We start from the raw sequence: 21,393 nt of genomic DNA, 5'->3' as shown, positions 1-21,393 counted from the left end.
CCATATCCCTACCCATATCCACCACCTTTTTCCCCCTGCTCAAACCTTACAACAACCTGTGTCTTCATCCGATCCACGAATATGTTTTAATTGTAACCAGCCAGGACATTTAATTAAAAACTGCAGAGTAAAAAGGGTAGGACCCCCAAACCAGAGAGTACCTGATAAACCCATAAGGGATATGCACAGAGAACAGCAAATGTCCAGCAGGCACCAGCTCCAATTGTGGCCGTTAATTCTTTATTGGAGAAGGGTAGCCAACTCTAGGGGTCATTTCATACCTGTAGTCTACAGATAGCCAGGTTAACAGGAAGTACTAGGGAAGAACCAGTCATGATGGTTGATGTAGCTGGTACTGAATATCCTTTTCTTGTAGACACAGGGGCGACCAGGTCAGTGATAAAATCTCCCGTTAATTTACAGGTGACCAACAAGACAGTACCAACAATGGGTGTAACAGGTAAAGTGGAACATTATATTTTAACAAAGTCCACGGGGTTACTATTGGGCCGTTGCATACCAAGCATTCTTTTCTTTTGGCTGTTGCGGCTCTTACTAACCTGCTGGGCAGAGACTTGTTATGTAAGATGGGATGTGTTATATATTGCACCCCTGATGGTGTATTTTTAGATATCCCAGAGAGAGTTGCGCACGAGGTGCGGGATATGTTGGACACTCCCCAAAGGATAATGTATCACTCTACAAGTTTAAATGAAAATCCATCCCAGATAGTTCAAATGTTGTCCCAAATTCCAGATTCCCTTTGGACTAAGGATGGACAGGACACTGGATTAATGGCAAACGTAAGCCCCGTAATGGTAAATTTGAAAAGCGGTAGGCAAGCTTCAAAAATTCCCCAGTACCCACTAAAACAGGAGGTAAAATTAGGGTTTTTTCCAATAATTGAACGATTATTGCAACAGGGAATTTTAGTCCGTACAGCTAGTGTAGCCAACAGTCCCATCTTCCCGGTGAAAAAGAGTGGTGGGAGGGGTTATAGGCTGGTACAAGACCTTAGAGGTGTTAATAAGGTCGTAGAGAGCCAATTCCCCGTAGTGCCAAATCCATCTGTCATCCTGATACAGATCCCACCAAATGCCACCCATTTCACTGTCATTGACCTCTGTTCTGCTTTCTTCTCTGTGCCTCTCCACCCTGACTGTCAGTATCTATTCGCATTTACATACAGAGGTGTGCAATATACATGGACACGGTTGCCCCAAGGTTTCATAGACAGCCCCAGTATCTTTTCCCAGGCATTGCACGACTGTTTACAATCTTTTCAACCTGCCAATGGATCTGTTCTAATTCAATATGTGGACGATTTATTGCTGTGTTCTGATTCGTGTATGTCATGTTTGAATGATACTAAACTTTTGTTGCTTCATCTCTCACATACAGGACACAAGGTGGCTAAGGACAAACTATAGCCGTGCCAATCCAGAGTAAAATATTTGGGACACTGCCTAACCCAGGGGTTAAGACATCTCGCAAATGATAGAATCCAGGCCATATAGAACATGACACTGCCGCAGAATCAACAGCAAATTCGTGTCTTCTTCGGAATGTGTGGATACTGTAGAATGTGGATCCCAGGTTTTTCTATTTTGGCCTTGCCTTTACAGGACTTAGGGCCTGATTCAGAGCCGAACGCTCTGACCAGAGCGCTCGCTCTGAATCAGGGCCCTCCTCCATTAAAATGGAGCGTCCTCCTGGACACTCGTATAGCTGTGGGTCACCACCCACAGCATATACGAGCGTCCAAAAAGATGGTCGCGATGGTCTTGACCATCGCGACCATCGGACTTGCGAGGGAAACCCTGCGGTAAGGTTTCCTAGCCACAAGTCCTGGAGTGATTTTGGCTCTATCAGAGCCAAAATCACTCCCACTGACATCACTAGTGATGTCAGTGGGGCCGGCTTCAGACGGTAGGCGTTCCCATGGGAACGCCTCCGTCTGGCAGGCACGCCCCCGGCACGCCTACCAAAGGGGGCGTGCTGTCAATCAACATCGACAGCACACCCCCTTTGGTGCGAGACCCGGAGCGACAGCTTGGCTGTCGCAGTCCGGGTCTCGCGCATGCGCACGATGGAGCTCCCTCCGTCATGCGCATGCGCAGTGGGGAACATCGACCCACTTGTGAGCGTACTGCCGCTTGCGAGTGGGTCTGAATGACCCCCTTAATCTCTTCCTCAAAGCCCGATCGTGTCATACACACTGAGGAAAGAGCAGGCTTTCCTTAATCTTAAGGATAGTCTGACAAAAGCACCTACATTGGGAATACCTGATTATGAAAAACCTTTTGATTTGTATTGTACGAAAGTCGATAGCAGTGCTGATGGAGTGGAGTCAGAAGGAGTGCAATGCCAATCAGGGGAGTGTCTGACCAATCTTAGTACTGTTATTGTTAAGAGAGCTGTTATTCCGGATACTCGGGGACGGTGTGGAGGTTTATCGTCTGAAGATTCCTGTATTTGTGAGCTTTGTGGGTCCCTAGTTGATGAGAACTGTATCCAACAGTGCCAACCTAAATATAACCCGTACTGGGGTGGGTATCCTTTAGAGGATTATCATAGCACGGTAGGCAAAGAGTTAAATCAAACTGATTGCTGGGTGTGTTCACATGTGCCACAGGGACAGCATAATGTAGGGTTGGTGCCATTTCCGCTGAATATCATGGAAATTTTAGAATTACAAAAAGGGAAAACATTGCATGGAAAATTCCTCTCATCCAAACCACCTCATTTCAAACTCTACCAATTCCAAGTAGATAGATCACTTTTGTGTTTAAACATAACCAAACCCAATAAACCCGGGAGTTGGGAAGTGACAGGGAATAATCAGACGATGACCTTCTCACAAAGAGCTGATAATGAGTCCATAAACTATGATCTGTTACGCTCAATTAAATCTAGTGGGAGACATTTTAGGTACCGGTATGCATTGAGTTCCACCAAAGAAATTGTTGGTAAGGTGCCAGATGGTTATTGTGCTAAAATAATACAGCCAGAAACTTGCATGTACCAGATGGAAAACCCAGAAATAGGATTGTTTGCAAGGGAAATGTGCTTAATGATAATGACGCATACCATTCCTTATGTTCTCCCTGATAATGTATATTTTATATGTGGAAGAAAAGTGTATAAGTGGCTCTCCCCGAGTTCCGAAGGTTTGTGTTACCTGGGAAGAGAAGTCCCAGAAGTTATGACCCTCACACATGTTGAAATGCTTGGTATAAATAAAAACACACCGTCACCATATCTTCATACACAATATGAACACAGAGGAAAACGAAATATGATACCTGGTGACGTGCACAAGGCCACTCAGTTAATTAGTGAGACAACTGGCTTTCAAGTTTTAGTCGCATTGGATCCTACCAGGATCGCTCGGGGTACATTAAACTTTAGGTATATTCAGGAACTTGCTAAATTGATAGATAATATCACCGAGATGTACGATGACACATTCAGGTATACAGGGAGAGATTTGCAAGTGTACAAGAAAGAACTGGTGCAACACAGGCTAGAGTTAAATTATTTAACTGCTGTTACTGGAGGGTACTGCGTAACCTTGGCCACCCAATTTGGAGTAAAATGCTGCACCTATGTCACCAATGATACCAGCGACCCCAAGGAGGTGATAGACCGAAAGATGGATGAAATTCTGCAGCTAAAATGGGAATTTCGTAAGAACCATAACGCTTCAGTGGCTGAAGTAGGGGAGAAGATAGAATTATGGGTTTCATGGCTGAACCCAGTGAAATGGTTCTCAGGTCTAGGGGAATGGGTCCAGGAAGTGATCGCCAGCATAGGCAAATTCTTAATCCTTATACTGATTGTCATCATAATAATTGGCATATGTGTCCGGTGTGTTCCTATTGTGTTGAAGTGTGGAAAATGTAAAAATAGAGTAAAACGAAAGAACGAAATTATGATGGTGGTCAGTATGAATACTGAAGTAAATACAGAACTGCATTACAATCCTGAACTAGGAAATACCATCATTTAATGTATTATATTTAGACCTGCATAGAATGTATTATTGAAATGTTATTTTTTAAAACACCTCAGATAATGTAAAGTCTCAAATTTCCCCTTCAAGACTGCCTTTATAGGACTGGTGTATCCCCACACCTTTCACATGATCTTCCAAGATCCGGGGTGTGCGTATAATAATAGTTTTATGTCCCCACTCAGAGACACATTATTGATGGATTAAGAACCACCTTGTGCCATCCCATAATAACACTAAATAGTATATAAATGTAAGCCTGAAGATTATATTTTAAAATCAGATTGTGATAGCATGTTGTTCGCTATCAAAGGGTGGACTGTCGAAGCTGGATTATTGGCTGAGACAAGATCAGTTTAAAATTGAATCGCAGCAACGCCATCTTGCGTCTGGCCGCAAGATGCCATCTTGGAAATAAAATCGCAAGATGCCATTTTGCGAATGGCCGCCCAAGCGCCATTTTAGATAAACTCACACTTTAGTACATGTGGCGATATTACTATTAGCATCATGCGATTGCATCTTACACCATTTCTCATACACACATTAATACGCACAATTGCGCAGTTAATTAGTCGCATATTAGCGAATGCATAAGATCTTGTATGAAAACGCTGAATATTAGCTTCATGCACACTCATCTGCCCCAAGTTAACTAGTGTCTTTACATCAAACCCCACATACTCACACATTACATATTCACATACAAGGTTCCATAAGCTTTAAGGTATAAGATTCAAGTATGCACATTTACTATAATTGCTATGAAATAAAGATTATTTTGTAACTAAGGTTTTATACGTGATAAATAAGCCATGTTTGGTATTGTACTGATGCGTACTCTCTCAACAGTATTCCGGTAACATCGATGTAGAGATCGCAACATGCATTCTCAACTTATGGACCGCAGAGACTTCAAGCAACAAAATATACATTATATGACCATCTGTTAGAATTTGCATGAGGCGGGAAACCAGAGACCACCAGTTGTTAGAGGCTGGACTGTGTTTATTTGAACCAACCTGTTAGATGCCTTGTAACATATGCCCTCTCCTTTAGGACCAATGGTATTAGCAACAAACTTCTCTATTGTGTTGTCTATCTCTGGGGGGGGTATAAATATGTGTATTCTGACTAGGGATGTGCGCCGGACCATTTTTGCCGGATTTGGATTTGGTTCTAATTCGTCGTCCGGCTTTGGCTTTGGATTTGGATTTGCCAAACTGCGGTGACTGGCTTTGGATTTGGATTTGGATTTTTTGCCAAAATTGGCAAAAAAAGCTAAAATTACATAAATTGGGCTTTTTTTTCTTCCTAGAGTGTTATTTAGCTCAATAACATTAATTTCCAGTCATTTACAGTCAATTTAGACCACCTCACAGCTTAAATTATTGTTTTCACCATTATTGGCCAAAGGTTGCAGTGAGCTGACTGGTGACCAAGCGTCAGAGCAGCGGCGCAGTGGCACAGACACCACAGTTTAAAGCACATCTATGAAACTATGCCACACAGCAGTGGCAGAAATGAAAGGTAGTGCTAGATGGAATTGTCCTTCGGCCCTCCCACCCACCCTTTATGTTGGATCTTAAAAAGGACATGCACACTTTAACAAACGAAGCATTTCAGCGACAGGTACTGCCACTTTTTGGCTGAAGTGCTTGGTTTGTTTGGGCCCCCACAAAAAAATCTTCCAATCTACTAAAGGCAACAGGTCTACAGTGGCATGATGTCACCATCATTGCCATCCTCACCCTCATCAGTGTGTACATCATCTGATTCCTCACACAATATCAGTTCATCCCCGCTGGAATCCACCATTACAGAAGTATCTGTACTGTGACGTGATGGGTGGGAAAGGTTTTCCTCGTGAAATTTCCAGTTCATTTTAATGAACATCATTTTTTCTACATTTTGTGGAAGTAGCCTCCTTCGTCGTTTGCTCACAAGGTTCCCGGCTGTACTGAAAACTCTCTCCGAGTACACACTGGAGGGTGGGCAACTTAAATAATGCAAAGCCAGTTTATACAAGGGTCTCCAAATTGCCTTTTTTTTCTTCCAATATTCGAAGGGACTCTGTGACATGTCTACGTGTACGGTGTCCTGAAAATAATCCTCCACCATTCTTTGGATGGTAATCGTATTAGATGGAGTTGCGGTAGAGGTGTCACTGGTGTTGGGCAAATCTTTTAGACCCGACCAGATGTCAAAATGTTGACTTGACTTATCTGCATCACCACTGGGTCTTTTGGAAAACGTGCATTTTTTTCTGGCTGCTGCTGGAGAAACCGAAGGAGGAGACATCATCGTAGTGCCATGTGTCACTTCAGCTGCCAACTTGCTCACAGGAGAGCTTTGGTTCTTTTAAGATCTGGGTCAGTTGTAAAGAAAGACACAGCATATGACTTGAACCTAGGATCAAGAATGGTTGCTAAAATATAATGATCAGATTTCAAGATCTTGGCCACCCGTGGATCCTGGCAAAGTGAACAAAGGACTTGATCTATCAGTCCAGCATACTTTGTGGAATCACTTTGTTTAATCTCATCCTTCAATTTCTCCAGCTGCTTTTCCAAAAGCGAAATCAGGGGAATAACCTTACTCAAGCTAGCAGTGTCAGCACTCACTTCACAAGTGGCAACTTCAAATGGTTTGAGCACCTTGCATAAGACAGAAAGTACTCTCCACTGTGCTGGGGTAAGGTACATTCCCCCTCCTCTCCCAATGTCATGGCTTGTCGTATAGCTATGGATGGCTTTTTGCTTCTCCTCCATCCGCTGAAGCATATACAGGGTTGAGTTCCACCTCGTTACCACTTCTTGCTTCAGTTGATGGCAGGGCAAATTAAACTGCTCTTGCAGGTGCTGCAATCTCCTGCACGCTGTTGCTGAATGCCGAAAATGTCCCGAAATTTTTCGGGCCACAGACAGCATCTCCTGCACGCCCCTGTCGTTTTTTAAAAAACCCTGCACCACTAAGTTTATTGTGTGAGCAAAATAGGGGATGTGTTGGAATTCACCCAGCTGTAATGCTTTCACTTTATTTGTAGCATTGTCAGAAATCACAAATCCTGAGGAGAGTCCAAGTGGGGTAAGCCATGTTTCTATGACATCTCTTAGTTTTTCTAAGAGGTTGTCAGCGGTATGCCTCTTATTGAATCCGGTGATGCACAGAGTTGCCTGCCTCTGAATGAGCTGGTGTTGTTTGTTAGATACTGCTGCTGCTGAAGGCGATTCACCCACCCAGTGGGCCGTCACAGTCATGTAATCTTTAGTTTGTCCACTACCGCTTGTCCACATATCTGTGGTTAAGTGGACAGTGGGTACAATAGCATTTTGCAGACCAATAATTAGGTTCTGTTTAACGTCCTGGTACAGCCGAGGAATGGCTTTTCGGGTAAAATGAAACCGAGATGGAATTTGGTACCGGGGACACATGACCTCAATAAGCTGTGTAAATCCCACTGCATTAATTGAGGATATTGGATGCAGATCTAATATTAGCATAGCTGTCATGGCGTCAGTGATCCGCTGTGCGACAGGGTGAGAGCTGTCATACTTGCTTCCCCTTGCAAGAGATTCTTTAACAGTCAATTGTTTTTTTGGTATACTACTAGTAGTCTTCTTGGTCCACTTCTGGGATGAAGATCCACCAGCAGCAGCAGGCCTAGTGCTCAAAGATTCAGTTTCTTCTGAGGTGTCACCGTGACTTAGCACTAACAAATTGGATGTTGTACTACCACTGATCATTCCTGAGGATATTGAGGAGGAAGGTGTTGTCGGCGGAGATTGCAGGTGCTGGGATTTAGTAGAGAGAAGGCATCTAGCTAATGCTGGACTGCTTGTTGTTATTTTTTTTGCAGTAGTTTCTGTTATCAAACACCTGTCATGTGCTCGCTGCAGATGACGTAATAGCGTAGAGGTTCCTAGATGCTTAACGTCCCTACCTCTACTAACTGTGGTCTCACAGAGGCTACAAATGGCTTGACAAACGTTGTCAGGGTTTGGGTAAAAGTAATTCCACACAAAAGATGTGGATTTGTTGGTTCTATGCCCAGGCATGGCAATGGCCTTCTTATGTTGGCCAAGAGCTGCTTCCACTGGTGCCTGACTTATACAAATAATATCCTCATCCTCAACATCCTCATTAGTGCCAGCGTCAGCTGCACATATATTCCTCTCCTCCTCTTGCAATTCCACGGTGGCATCCTCAATTTCTATGTCCTCGGCAATACTGCTCATCCCCACAACTACAGATGGAAAAGAAACTGTGGAGGGCGGCTTCTCTGAAAGGTCAGGCTTACACATAGAAATGCCACTCGAGGACCCACTTAGACTCTCCTCAGGGATTTCTGACATTTGTGTTTCAAAAAACACAGTTTGTTCTACTGCCTTATTGGTTTTAAATTTTTTCACACTTCTATAGTCTGATTGAAAAGGTCTTTTATCATCACGAGAGGCACAAGATGCCTCACTGACAGTTGCAGAACCACCACTCAGAAATAAAGGGCAAAGCCTGAGTCTTTCCTTGCCGCTATGTGTGGTGAATGGTATGTTGCCAATTTTCTGTTTCTCTGCAATAGTAGTAGTCTTTAGAGGTTTTTTTTTTGTCTTTACCCCTGTGAAATCTACATTTTTTGATTTCAGGTTCCCTAAGTTTTTAAAGCCTCTATGCCCTTGAGCATCAGCTTTAGATGAAAGTGATGGACTTCCAGCCGCTGCAATGCTAGCATTTACATGTTGTTTCTGCTCTCCTCTCGGTTCATTCTCGTGATCCATATTACTTTATCACTATGAACTGGAGTCACGGAGCTTGTATACACAAAGTGGGCTATGCCCTTTCACGGAGCTTGTATAATAGACACAGTGGGCTTATGCCCTGTCACGGAGCTTGTATAATAGAAACAGTGGGCTATGCCCTGTCACGGAGCTTGTATAATAGACACAGTGGGCTTATGCCCTGTCACGGAGCTTGTATACACTCAGTGGGCTATGCCCTGTCACGGAGCTTGTATAATAGACACAGTGGGCTATGCCCTGTCACGGAGCTTGTATAATAGACACAGTGGGCTATGCCCTGTCACGGAGCTTGTATAATAGACTCAGTGGGCTTATGCCCTGTCACAGAGCTTGTATAATAGACACAGTGGGCTTAAGCCCTGTCACGGAGCTTGTATACACTCAGTGGGCTATGCCCTGTCACGGAGCTTGTATAATAGACACAGTGGGCTATGCCCTGTCACGGAGCTTGTATAATAGACACAGTGGGCTTATGCCCTGTCACGGAGCTTGTATAATAGACACAGTGGGCTTATGCCCTGTCATGGAGCTTGTATACACTCAGTGGGCTATGCCATGTCACGGAGCTTGTATAATACACTCAGTGGGCTATGCCCTGTCACGGAGCTTGTATAATAGACACAGTGGGCTATGCCCTGTCACGGAGCTTGTATAATACTCAGTGGGCTTATGCCCTGTCACGGAGCTTGTATAATAGACTCAGTGGGCTATGCCCTGTCACGGAGCTTGTATAATAGACACAGTGGGCTATGCCCTGTCACAGAGCTTGTATAATACTCAGTGGGCTTATGCCCTGTCACGGAGCTTGTATAATAGACACAGTGGGCTTATGCCCTGTCACGGAGCTTGTATAATACTCAGTGGGCTTATGCCCTGTCACGGAGCTTGTATAATAGACACAGTGGGCTTATGCCCTGTCACGGAGCTTGTATAATAGACACAGTGGGCTTATGCCCTGTCACGGAGCTTGTATAATACACTCAGTGGGCTATGCCCTGTCACGGAGTTTGTATAATAGACACAGTGGGCTATGCCCTGTCACGGAGCTTGTATAATACTCAGTGGGCTTATGCCCTGTCACGGAGCTTGTATAATATACTCAGTGGGCTATGCCCTGTCACGGAGCTTGTATACACTCAGTGGGCTAAGCCCAGTCACGGAGCTTGTATAATAATACACTCAGTGGGCTATGCCCTGTCAGTTGTCATGGAGCTTGTATAATACAGTGAGTACACTACACATACACACAGTGGGCTTATTATGCCCAGTCACGGAGCACACACAAAGGGCTTATGCCCAGTAAAGTCACAGCGGCAAGAACACTGCCTACTCTAATCTATCTAACACTAGCACAGACAGCGCACTACCTAACTACCTAACTACGCGGCGTCACACGCGAAATGGCGCCGATTGCCGGGCGCCGCGCCTTTTTATAGAGGCCGAACGTCACCCGGCTCTCGCGAGAATCCGACGCCGGACGGGTGACGTTCGGCCTCGAGGTGGAATCCGAGTCAGGCGGGAACACCCGAACTTGCGTTCAGGTGGAGTCGGATTCCACCTGTTCGGAGCGGTTCGGATTCCTCAGAATCCGAACCGCTCATCACTAATTCTGACACCCTGGGTTTCTAGTCTTCATGCTGAATGCTGATTGACGAGGGGTTTCTTGCTGATGCCTACATCTGGTCCAGAGTGCTGCGTATGTATAACTGTACTTGGGTCTGTATAATTCCTTTGCGCTAAATTGTACTTATAACTAGCATGTAACTGACTGTACTTTTACTTGAATAATACTTTGTGCTTTGGAACCACAGGTTCTAGGTCTGGAGTCTTTATTTACTGTATGACTGCGTATGCAAAATAGCGTCATCCTTAGAGGTTTATAGGCAGGATATCAGAAGGTATAGGCAGGGGTGTATAGAGGTTCAAAGGCAGTATCGTTAGATGGCATGACTTATACCCTATTCCAGTGGTTCCCAAACTTTTTTGAATAACGGCACCCTAGAGTATAAGCAGTATTTTCACAGCACCCCTAATCCAAAAGTTTGTTATTGAGAAATTCAGAAAAAAATGTAGTGAAGTAAATAGTGCCAACCTGTCATCCTTAGGGCCAGTTATGTGGTGGTGGACAGGGTTTCGCTTCTGTTTGTCCATATATTTACGTTACATTGACCATAAAGAATTTGATTTTGTGCTGGACCACCAACCTGAGGCACCCCTGCAGGTGTCGCGGCGCACAGTTTGGGAACCACTGCCCTATTCAGACAGTTATGGATTTTTCTGTAATGAAGTTCGAGACATCATCATCACCACCATGAAACTGTTGTTTGCCCCCACATTGGCAGATCTGATCATATGTCCCTGTTTCTTATACCTGTTTATAGGTCACTGGCTAGGAGAGTGCGACCGGTCAGACGTCTGGTAACTATATGGCCGGAGGATGCACTGATTAGATTACAGGATATGTTGGAATTCACGAATTGGGATTTATTTATTGATGAGAGTAGGGAAAATGGCGATATAGATATTGACTCTCTAGCATCATTGGTATTAGGTTACATCAGTTGCTGTACGGACAGTGTTACAGTAACGAAAATCATTAAAATATTTCCCAATGTAAAACCTTGGTTGAACGGGGAGGTTCGATCTCTACTCAAGGCTCGTGATAGAGCATTTAAATCCGGTGACCTAGCAATGTTGAAATCTGCCAGGAGTGAGTTGCGGAGAGGTATTAGGAGGGCAAAAATTAGTTACTCCGCAAAGATTGATGCTAGAAGTTATGATAACAGGAACCTGAGAAGCCTGTGGCAGTTGATCCAGGATATTACAGGTCGTAAATTAAAAAAGGATGTGATTAGCAATGAAAATAATTTATTAGCTGAAGATTTGAACCTGTTTTACTCTAGGTTTGATCAAGAGAATAGTCTTTCCGTTATGCCCCAAATTCCCCGGGTGGGGGAGTCTCCTCTTATGTTGGAGGAGTATGATGTGGTTGAATGTCTACGTCGGGTCGATTTGTGTAAATCAGCCAGCCCGGACGGGATTAGTGGTAAAGTCCTCAAAGGATGTGCAGACCAGTTAGGTTGGATATTAACGGTCTTATTTAATTTGTCCCTTTTTAATTGTGTAGTGCCAAAATGTTTTAAGATGGCAAACATTGTTCCAGTTCCTAAAAAGGGGGTAGTAAAATGCCTTAATGATTACCGCCTATTGCACTAACTTCACTGATAATGAAATGCTTTGAAAAGCTGGTATTAAGACATATTCAATCTTCTTTCCCAGCAGATTTTGATCCTTTTCAGTTTACATATAGGAAAAATCGTTGCACTGATGATGCGGTACTTACAGTACTTCACTTTATTTTAGCTCATTTGGGAGCGAGGGATTCTTATGTTCGGATACTTTTTGTCAATTTTAGTTCTGCTTTTGACACGGTTATTCCCGTCTCACTAACATCTAAGTTGTTTGACTTGGGGTTAAAGTGGGTTTATTTGTAATTGGATTTAAAAAATTTTAACTGACAGACCACAAGTAGTTAGAATTGGAGGTGCTGTGTCAGGGGAAGTGTTGATTAAGACTGGTGTTCCCCAGGGTTGTGTTCTCCGCCCCCTATTATACTCGCTATTTACCCATGACTGCGTGTCGACTTCTGATTCTGTGAAAATCATTAAATTTGCTGATGATATTGCAGTCGTCGGGTTAATTAGCGGGAATGATGAGTCCCATTATAGAAAAGAGAACAAAAAATTGGTTTCTTGGAGTGGTGATAATCACTTGCTCCTAAATGGTGATAAGACAAAAGAACTGGTAATTGATTTTCGTAGGAGATGTTCAGAACAGAAATTGCCAGTGTCTATTAGCAATCAGGATGTTGAGACAGTTGAGTCTTTTAAATTTTTGGGTATCCAGATTGCGTCAAATTTGACATGGACTTTAAACACACTGTGCCTAATTAAAAAGGCGCAACAGCGCTTGTTTTTCCTAAGACATTTGAGGGCTTCAGGAGTTAGTAAAGTAACCATGCTAAACTTTTACAGATGCTCAATTGAGAGCATTCTGAAGTTTGGTATTATTATCTGGTATGGCAACTGCACAGTGAAAGGAGTGCACTGGAACGGGTTGTTAGGACTGCTAGCAAAATCATTGGCGTGAAGTTGCCAACTATCCATGATGTTTATGGGCTTAGGGTTCTAAAGAGAACCAAGAGTATCATATTGGATCAAAGCCATCCATTTCATGAATTTTTTGATAAGCTTCCGTCTTTAAAGCGGTTCAGAGTACTACGGGCACGTACGAGTCGCTTGAGGGTTAGTTTTCTTCCATCTGCTGTGCGCATGCTGAATGCTATGAATGGATCTCTTAGTTAATTTAACATCATTATTTTATGTAACTGTTTGTAATAACCTTTACCATGGATTGCTATTTCACTGTTTTTTAGCGTGTTTTTGTGCAATGTAATTTCGTCTGTCAAACTTGTTTTGCTGATGATAACAAATAAATACAAACATTATTTGCACCAGCCTCGAGCATATCAGTAATTTCATGCAGGTCTGCATCAGACTCATTTACTTTTAGACGCCCTAATTGTACAAGGCCCCTTCCCACCCTGTTTTGCGCCTCTGATAGTAAGTATAAATGCGATCAGAATCTGTCTCATTCTGCATGTTCCAGAATTGCATGCAGCTATTTTCGAACATGCAAAGTGTGTAAACACGCATGATGCATTCACAAAATTTGACCTACAGTACGTACAATTCTACATTAGCCCCAATGAGAGGAGCCAATTTGTATGCTGAACTACTCGTAATATTCACAAGTATCTAACATGTAAATTCAAAGGTACCGCAACACTATAAGATGGGATGTAGTCGGCATCACTGCATGCGGGATGCCGACGGTCTGAATACTGGTGCCGACATCCCAACAAGTAGGGATCCCAGCACCAGTATCCTGGCCGCCGGCATCCCGAAGGTAAGTATTAGGGTGTTAGGGGGAGGTTAGGGTTAGGTAGTGGGGTTAGGTATTAATGGGAGGGGTAGGGTTAGGTACCATGGAGGCAGTGTTAGGATTAGGGTGTGGGGAGGGGGAGGTTAGGTTTAGGCACTAGGGGGGAGGTTAGGTTTAGGGTGCGTGGAGGGGGAGGTTAGGTTTAGGCACTAGGGGGGGATTAGGGTTAGGGACCAGGCAGGGAGGGTTAGGGTAGGGGTTAGAAAAATACTTACGTGTTTCCCCTATGGGTGTCGGGATTCTGGCTCTCTGGATGTCGCTGTCGGTATTGTGACCAGCGGCATCCCAACAGCCTGGATTTCACACCCAACCCTAAAAAGATCCCACGTGATTGCTAGTTAGGGCGTGGATGATTCTTGAGGTCACTGATTCCTAGACAAATTAAAGGCTGCATACCGGAAACAAGAAATAATAAACATACAAATCTGGTAAATGGTCTACACAATTTCTCAAATTCTCATCTACCCTACAGCAATGACTAGGTATAACTTGCCAAATCCTTTATTCATACATGTAAATACACATAAATTGCACTGGTAAGATAGTATTGAGCAGTGTATATAAAGCATATATAAATAAATTATACTCACATTTGTATACTTGACCAACATAGTGAAACAATCGGTAACATTGAGTAACATCGGACAGTTAGAGAAGCCAAGACCTTACTCAGGAATTGCTTACTTATGCTTACGCTATGACGCCTCAGGTGGCATCTGGTATCGCAGTGAACAATTTATGCACGCCCCTGCAACGGTGTTGAAACGCACTCACGCCTGCGTTCGCCCAACCACCGCCGCCCCCCGGCACCACCCACAAACAGCACTTCCTGTCAATCACTCTGCCATGGATCTGCGTAGTCACTGCGCACGCAATTCCTAACGCAGCGCCTAGCTCGCGCACGCGCACTGTGATGCATACGCATGTGCAGTGCAAATGAAACGACCGATTGTGTGCGTATAAGCAACTGCACTCCTTGCTGAATCAGGCCCTCAGTCTTTTAGGGAAGCAATAATTCCCAGATGGTTAATTGATGAGTGTGAGAGTCCCAGCAGATTGAAATGGCAAATAAATGTTCAGTGTCACTGGATACGTTCCAAATTGAAAAGACTTCTTATCACTGATGCAGCAAAGTCGAACACATTGAATAGATGTGAAATCCAAATCACCAGTGTAAAATCAATCCTAATCCATACATATTATACCTGCAGTTCTAAACAGCTCTCCACAGACTGAAAAGGGAATCGGTTCAATGCCAAGTAATGGTATATGTTGCAATTTAGTGTAAATTGAGTCAGCTAGTTGTTAACATATACCATCCTGTAATTATCCAAATGAACTGTTCTGCTTACAAACGAGGCTGTTAGCAGGATCTGTATTAGCCTTATGTCCTCCATTTGTCTGAAACAATGCTGTCTGGATGAACATCGGAAACCCGCTAACACTTTTTGCCTCTATTCAAAGGAACTTTTTCAAAACTGATTTCCTTGTTTAAAATAAGCTCTTCAGTACTAGAAGGAGAGCAAGCCCCCTTACAGCCTCACTTTATTCATTTAAATTAATCAATCAATCATTCATTCATTAGGTTATACCTAAATCATAAAAATATTAGCTGGCTCATCTGTTTCTATCAATAAAAATATGGTATAACTCAGTTAAGAATATTTATTATTATTTATTGTGATGCAAAAATGTAAACTACAGAAAACAAAAAAATATACAAAAAAAGTTAATCTCATAATTTCTAGATTTTAAAAATAAAAATATACTAAAAAATTCCCATGAAAATCCAATGTAAAAATAGCAATAAGCAATCATTTGCCCACCTATGCAGGATATGCTCACAATAGTTTGTATAATAATGTACACAAATATCATTATTACAGACAAAAAGTAACCACAATCATATCCATCCTCATACATTAATTTAATTTTATTTCCACAATTTATTAATGGGGATGCGGTCACTATCCAGACCGCGGAGGTTCTTGCACCTAGAATGCCAACACTGGAATCCGGACACTTGTCAGAATCCCGGTGCTGGCATCCTGACCGTCGTAATCCCGAAAGTAAGTAGCTGAGTTTGGAGGAAGCTTAGCGATAGTGGTAGGCACTAGGGGGATGGTTAGGTTTAGGCACTAGGGGGCGAGGTTAGGGTCAGGCAAAGGAGGGAGGGTTAGAATACTTACCGGCAAGTGTCGGTATTCTAACCCTGTCGGGATGCCGGCGTCGGGATTCTAACCGCCGGGATCCCGAATGCCGGCATTCCGTACCGATCCCGTATTCATGCAAATACTGTGATGTACAATTTTAATTTATTTTACTTCAAATTCCCAGAAATCCGCAACATGTAACTTTGTAGAGAAGGCACACAAGTTCACATAGGTATTGAAAAGCATCTCACATATCTGTATTAAATATATAAATTATAAGAAAATGTGGTAAATAGTTAAAGATTATCCTAGTGGTACCAATCATTAAATTCTAGGTCTTCATTCAATCCATCAGGTGTCAATGTATGTAGACTAAAAATCCACATTGCTTTTGCTCTGTACATCTACTAAATGTACCCTCTGCATGTAGTGTATTAAATGCATTTTACATCTATAACTTTCAGGTTACTAGAGTCATAATTATGATGTGTAGAAAAGTGTCAGGAGACTACATGTGAGTATAAGCTATTCCTAATTCCCTTTTGTATTTTATAAAATTAATTTTAAGCAGTGTGGTAGATCTCCCAAAGTACTTTTGGAGGTTTTGGGGGTACCTCCTCGGTTCGTTGGCTCTTAACTTAAATATATTTATGTATGTGCTGTTATCATTTGGCACAACAGTATGCAATTATGACCCAGAGTGGGTGGTATTATTATGTAGTGTTTGGGACACCTGTACAGAGGAGCCTTGACGTGGCCCGGCGCTTAACCATGTATTTTTAAATATATGCAACAAAGACATCTGAATTTCTATTCTCACTTTTCTGGTGTTTTTTTTGCAGTGTGCTGGAGGAAAACATTTTTTCTTGTTTCTGTAGTCCAGAGTAATCCCTTCCTTTACAAGCACCTGTGAAAACTATTAGGTTGATATGCGCAACCGCTATTTTGTCTTAATATATATAATTGATCAACTGCCTTATAGGGACACTATACTAAATTGCGCAAGTGATTTCTTTATTTCTATCCCTGGCCTATGACAACTAAAAACACACTATTGTCTTAGCTGGTAACCACAGATTATTCTATTATTATAGCTTTAATTATTTAGGGAACTGAAAGTTTTTTTTTTTTTAACAATTGCGGGTTCATCATTAAATAGCTTCCCCAAAACTACTTTGTCATTCTTAGCATTTCTTTTGACTATAATTTTAAACTTCCATTCTTTTTTTATTTTGTATTGTAGCATCTGCTCATTTTGCCTGTCTGTCTAGTAAAATCTAAATATGAGGTATAATTCCCACATTGTTGCCCCAATTGAGCATTAGGTATACCATTAACCCATGGCCTCTAATGGCCACTAGCGTATTTGCCAAATTCCAGTAGCTGGTTGAGATAATAATTTCTTCCTGCATGATGTCCAAGAAATCGACAGTATTTTAATCAAATGAAAGCTATGAATAAATTCCAAATTGAAAGTATAAAGTGTCTGATTTGGCACAAGATTTTGCTTCACATTTAAACTCCCCCCTCATAAATGAAAAATAAATCATATACATTATATAAATTCTTCTCTGTTAATACTTAAATTCACTTAAGTCACTAAAGTTTATTTTGTACCATTATTATTAGTAGTAGTACCGTGTTTCCCCGATAATAAGACACTGTCTTTTTTTTTTTTTGTTAACAAAAACACCATAGGGCTTATTTTCGGGGTAGGTCTTATATTAATTTTGACAGCAGTGCCCTTATGCAGGCCCCCCCCTTGCAGAAGTGTCCCATATGCAGGCCGCCCCCTTGCAGAAGTGTCCCATATGCAGGCCACCCCCTTGCAGAAGTGCCCCTTATGCAGGCCCCCCCCTTGCAGAAGTGCCCCTTATGCATGCCCCCCCTTGTGGAAGTGCAGCTTATGCATGCCCCCACCTTGCAGGCCCCCTTGTGGAAGTGCCACTTATGCAGGTCCCCCCCTGTAGCAGTGTCCCTTACTGTAGTGAACTTACCTGACTCACCGCCGTCCGGGATGTCGCTCTCACCTGTGCGCTGACTGGATCTAACATGATCCAGCAGGCGCGGCCGCACAGGATCCTCAGCGCGCGGGTGACGTCATGACGTCACCCGCGCACTGCATGACTGGGAACGCTGGTCTCTGCAGCGTTCCCAGCTGAAAATGAGTTCAGGTAGGTCTTATTTTCGGGGTAGGGCTTAATTTGGACCGGGTTTCAAAATTAGGGGTAGGTCTTATTTTCGGGGTAGGTCTTATTATCGGGGAAACACGGTATTATGTACCGGCCATAAGATGCAAGATTTGCCTTAAAACTGCACCTGTAAGGTTCTTGGTAAAACTAGGAGTGTATCTCGCACTCATGGGACCCTGATTGTTTGTAAATAAAATGTGTCTTTGAAATAAAATGAATTATGTGTATGGATAAAAAGAATAGAATCCAGAAGTAAAGTCACAGTACATACTGGATAATAAATAAATAACAGCAAGTTAGATTTACCTTTTAATTCTTTTACTTTTAATTAAGGGCCTGATTCAGAGATGGACACAATGCCGATGTTTCCGCTGTTGAGCGATTATCGTTGGTAGGTGCATGCGTTTGAATCACACTGCTCATGCGGTAAGATTCATAACTGATATCGCTTGCAGTGAGAATTTATTTCAATTGATTGACAGGCAGGGACCGTTTGTGGGTGGCAATGGGGAGGTGGCGACTCAAACGCAGATGTGCCTCAGCCGCTTTCAGGGAGTGTCTCTGTCTGTGACTCGAACCTGTACACAATCAAAATGTCTCCAGTCAGACCTCTGGAAAGATGTTAACCCATGCCATCTGGATGGCTTCCCAAAGCTCCCTGATATTTGTAGGTGCAGGATCTAGTGTGCGAATAAAACTCTCCACCATGTCCCATAAATGCTCCATCATTATGGGGGTACATGAAATCCATGAAAGGGCTGCAAATGGTCATCAAGCATTGCAACATAGCGATTGGTTAATGACATGTACGGGGTGTACCAGCAGACCCATCCTATGCCACGTGAACACACCCCACACCATTATGAAACCACCACCAGCCTGCACTGCGCCTTGTTGTCAAGTGGGATCCATGGTCTCATGGGGTCTGCACTACGCCCGAATCCTTAGCCTGAAACAACTGGAACCGTGAATCATCAGACCATGTCACATGTTGCCAGTACTCCAGAGTCCATTTAGCAACATCAGTGTTAAACAGGGGTACTCTGGTGGGTCTTCTGTATACCCATATCCCAAGCTAAAGAACACTGCACTGACTTGCTGGATATGCGTCTGGTACCTCGTGCATTGAATGTGGATGGGATTTGAGCCATTGTCACTCGTCTGTTACCACAAACAATTCTGGCCAGATTCCACTGGTTACGATCATTAAGCACATGTGGTCTGCCACTACGTGTCCACAGTGGGTGGTAATGTCTTCCATGAGGTAGTCCTGGTACCCACGTGGCACTATAGATCAAGGAATGTCTCATGTCTGCACAACTCCAGAAATGCAATGTCCCATCCGTTGGGCACTCATGCCCCGTTCCAACTCAGATAATTAATTTTGTCTTGCCATAAGCATCCTAGGGCCTGATTCAGACCCACTCGCGAGCGGCTGTCCGCTCGCAAGTGGGTCGATGTTCTGGACTGAGCATGCGCACGACGGAGGTAGCTCCGTCATGCGCATGCGCCAGACGCGACGAGCGAAGGAAAGTCCTTCGCTCGTTGTGTCTGATCAAAGGGGGCGTGCTGTTGATGTTGACAGCACGCCCCCTTTGGTAGGCGTGCCTCCCTGACGGGGGCGTTCCCACGGGAACACCTCCCGTCAGAAGCCAGCCCACTGACATCACTAGTGATGTCAGTGGGAGTGATTTTGGCTCTGATAGAGCCAAAATCACTCCGGAGCTTACGGTTGAAAACCTCAACCGCAGGCTCCGGCTCGCAGTTTCGATGGTTGCGATGGTCAAGACCATCGCGGCCATTCAAACTGCACGCTCGTATAGCCTGTGGGTGGTGACCCACAGCTATACGAGCGTCCAGGAGGACGCTCCATTTTCATGGAGGGCGGCCCTCATTCAGAGCGTACGGCTCTGAATGAGGGCCCTAGCCTGTGTTCAAGCTGACTCATGAGAGGTCAGATTACTACTCATGCAGGTCTGGGCATTTCCAAGACACCACAGTACAGTGACACCACCTACCATTACCTTTACACACTGCTATCCCATGACTTTTGGCACTTCAGTATGGTAGGGAGAGATGGTTCTGGTGCTCCATTTCATCTGTATGTATACTAAACATCTAATGACATTTTTGAATGTTCATAAATATGTAGTTTGTAATATACATATATACACACACACACACACACACACACACACACACACACACACACACACCCTCTTGAAGAGTATAGTAGGCATTGGACACAATTCTCACTGTGGACTTACGGTGGTTGCGAAAGCAACATGGATGTTATCTGGAGTGTAGTTGGTTCACTTTAGGCCATCAATATTTCAAGGGAAGAGAAATAAAATACCAACATTGTGCAGATCCGTGTACCCCATGTAAGGTGCTACAAATTCATGTATATAAATAATGGACGTTGCCGACACATTCATTCCCATGTTTGAGCAAGCGTTGCACATTATCCAAATTGAACATTCACTTAATTTCCCCATATTTATTACTAGAGGAGTTTCTTAAATCTCTAAAGAATCCCATTCTGACTGCAAATTTATACAGTATATGCCATATTTATACATATTTGGTACCTTGCTGTTGTTCCACGTTTGTTTAGCACAGAGATCTGCCACTGTAAAAAAGATGCTTTTAGCAAGGCTAGAACCTATTGTGGAGGTTGATGGTTCCATGTGTAGGATTTGAAAAAAAAAAATCTGCACTTTAACAGTGTTTTGTTTTTTTAAACTTTTGCAGCCTTTTTAAATGCTTCCTATTTGTAGGAAGAAAATAGTAGCCCAACAAGTCCTACCATTCTATAAACTAGAATACCTACCAAATTAAATAAGAGATCAATATGGGGGAGATATGGGCTTTAGCCAGCAAACCCCCCCCCCCCCCCCCCCCCAAAAAAAATAAAAAAAATAAATCATCTGTGAATAATGTAATTTTGAGAGTGCTGTTTCCATTATCATATGGGCCAGTATGAGGGAGATAGGGCACAATGTGCCCTTCCCCCCATATATACAAAAATGATATACGGTCCCATATATAGTGCTGGGCAATCTGATCTGGTGCTCACCAGTCAATTGCTACTAAGGAGGCCACAATCTGAACGAGAGCAATCCACTCTTTCAAATACGGGTGCCTGCCCACAAAGCTGCCAGTGTCATTATGGGGGAGGGCAGTGCCTACCTCCCCATATACAGAAAACATTAATTTTCCATAGTGCATCG

The sequence above is a fragment of the Taudactylus pleione genome, unplaced genomic scaffold (assembly GCF_031769625.1).
Source record: "Taudactylus pleione unplaced genomic scaffold, aTauple2 ptg000007l, whole genome shotgun sequence".
Taxonomy (NCBI): domain Eukaryota; kingdom Metazoa; phylum Chordata; class Amphibia; order Anura; family Myobatrachidae; genus Taudactylus; species Taudactylus pleione.
This window is presented reverse-complemented; position numbering follows the sequence as displayed.